The sequence below is a fragment of the Manacus vitellinus genome, unplaced genomic scaffold, assembly GCF_001715985.3.
Source record: "Manacus vitellinus isolate BGI_N305 unplaced genomic scaffold, ASM171598v3 scaffold_71_pilon, whole genome shotgun sequence".
Lineage (NCBI taxonomy): Eukaryota > Metazoa > Chordata > Aves > Passeriformes > Pipridae > Manacus > Manacus vitellinus.
In genome coordinates, this window is record NW_021940761.1 from 1,444,751 (window position 1) to 1,447,556 (window position 2,806).

Here is a 2,806-nt window from a genome sequence, read left to right on the forward strand (position 1 = left end):
TGTGTTAATTCCCTCCCTCCAGAAGCAAATGCCAGCAGGGCTTAACTCAGGGAGATGTTTGGAGCTGCCCCAGGAATAAATTGCTGAACGGCCCAGCAGCACCGGCGTGTTGAGCCGGGATCCTTGGGAACAAGGGCTCCCACAGCCCACGGAGCGATCCATCTCTCCCAGAGCGAATCCGAGGAGCCCTAATGAAATCTGCAGATACTTCACTGCTCTGCTTGGATTCCTCTTCCTTCCCTCCCCCTCCAAGCCCCCTGAAAAACAGAGCTGGGGAGCAGCCCGTGGTACTTAAATCCTAAGTCCTGCCTTTCTCCAAGGGAACCGAAAGGAATTGTTTTGGAATAACAGTGCAAATCGAATTTCCCGTGGCAGATAAGGGGGAGAGAGGTCAAATATGAAAAGGCTTTAGATGAAAGAAGAATTAGCCTGGAACTCTCCCGGAATAACTCAATTCCAGGCTCATTTTCAGCACCCCCAGAATCTGAGAGGTTCCCTAATGAAGCCCAACAGACAAACCTGGCCAAGGCAATTTGTTATCCCGCTGCACACAGAGCTGTGTCACCGACCACATGCTAAGAATCCTCCTAAAATGCCCCTAAAACAGGGGAGAAGTCTATCAACGTATTCGGGGCCACCATCAATCAGGCCCTGAGGAAACCAGGCAGCCCCAGGTTCCAGCCAGAGCTGTGGGAAGCCACTCTGTGGTTTGGATTTGCAGATATTCCTCCTCCTCCACCTTATCCTCCTCCCTCTCCTCCCAGACTCCACATCCCTTGGAGGTAGGGTTGGACACCCGGCTGGCCCAGCCTGCAGACATTCCCATGGGCTCAAAAGAGCCAGGAGAGGTTGCAGGTCCTCTTCTCTTGGCTGGAGCAGCATTCCCCAGCCTTGGTAGGGTTGGTGAAAGGCTTGGGATGCTCCCAGCGGAGTTTTCCACCATCTCCGCTTCAACTTGCCTCTCTTTCTCAGACAAAGTTCTCCCCATCTTTCCCAAAGACACATTTTACCCCTTTTGGTCCCAACCTTCCTCCTCTGGGAGTGCAGCAGAAAATTTGGGAGCAGACCCAAGGCAGCCAACGCATCCCAACCGGAGATGGGCATGGGAAGGGGACTCATCCTGGAGGAGAGGGATGTCTGCTGGAGAGGGGACATCCCACGGCCCTGGGGGTACAGTACCATGTGCAACAGCACCAAGGATCTCTGGGATTTGGGGCAGGACAGAGCCAGACACACAATGCCAGCTTGTCCCTCCGTGGGTTTTCCCTGTTTTCCCTCACTGGTTGGTGGTTTTTGGGGGAAATTCAGCCATTCTTGCTGGAAACTCAATTTTAGTGGGATTTTTTGTTTTTGCAGGCACTGCCAACACACATCTCAAAGCCACAGGGGAACTGGGAAGCTCCAGGAACTTCTCCACAGACATCCCAATGTCCACATGGGGATATTTTCTCCAAACCCCCCACTTTGGCCCCGAGACTCCCCTTCCACGACAGCAAGGAACCACTTTGTTCACAATGGATGAAAGATCCCATCCCACCAAAGGCTGGGCTTGGCTGGGGGGGAAGGGGGCAAGGACCCTCAGCAACTCCAGGACCCCCCTCCTGGATAAACAGGCTCCAGGAATTCCTGACTCTCACCATGGAGTGAACCCGGCCTGGAAGGCGGTAGCTGAGCTCACCCTGGCTCCATTATCCACGGGGATTGGGGAGGATCTCAGGAATTGCTCCATGCAGTGGGGAAGGAGGGATTTTTTCATCTTTTTTTTCCCCTTCATGTAATCGAAGAGTGAAATTCTGAAAGCTTTGCTCAAGGACTCTGGGGTTTAATCATCTTTAAAGCTCAGGAATTGCTCCCCATTCCCTTCCTGATTTAATGGGAAGCAGGTTTCTTGTCCCTGCAGGCATCTGAAGCTGGTGACCAGTGGGTAATTGTGCCTTGACAGAGCACAAATGCACCATGTCCATATCCTCACCCTTCTAAACACAGCAAAACCCCCTTTTTTTTTAAATTTAATTGCATTGAGTTTGACGAATTCGGTGCCCCTGCCCATGGCAGAGGAGCTGGAACAAGATCATCTTTAAGGTCCCTTCCAACCCAAACCACTGTATGATCCCAAACCTTCCCCCTGTAGGACAGGGGAATGAATTCATTAAAAAAACAGATGAAAAAGGCCCATTATAAATGAGATAAAGGACACCTGTCTGAGACCTGACCCATCCCATCCCACCAAAAGCACCGGATGAAAAGAAGATCAGCAAGAGAAATCAGGGTGGTACTATAATTAACTTTTTTCTTTTTATTTACACCACAAGAATAACAAGTTGTCATAATGTGGTACAAAATACTGGACTCCTAATAAAGTTGAAATTGAAGTCGGTACTGTCAGAGAAAGACACCATTGGCCAGTAAAAAAAAAACCAAAAAACAAAAACAAAACCGAAACAAAACCAAACCAGAAAAATAAAAATAAAGAGAAAAGAGAAAAATAAAATAAGCCAACCAAAAAAAAAAAACCAAAAAACCAAAACAAACCAAAACAAGAAAAAGAAAAGAACGATAAAAATATTCCAACTCCACCAAGTTAAAAGATGAGCACAAAGAATCACTGAAAGGAGGGTCCATACAATAAAGAGTGAAATTTGTCTAAATTACAGCGTAAACCGGTAGCTGCTACCAATGGTGACATCATACTGAGCATGTATAGGTATAAAGTAGAATATAATATAGTTACAACTTTTTGATACTACATATCTGTAATAAGCTCTCGGGTGAATAATGTTTCAACCCCTTCCCCCCCTCCCCGCCC

General features: G+C 48.1%; 1 pseudogene; it reads right to left on the reverse strand.

The window, feature by feature from the left end:
• The window catches only part of LOC103764085, a 22,527-nt pseudogene that overhangs the window by 17,419 nt on the left and 2,302 nt on the right, over positions 1-2,806 (reverse strand).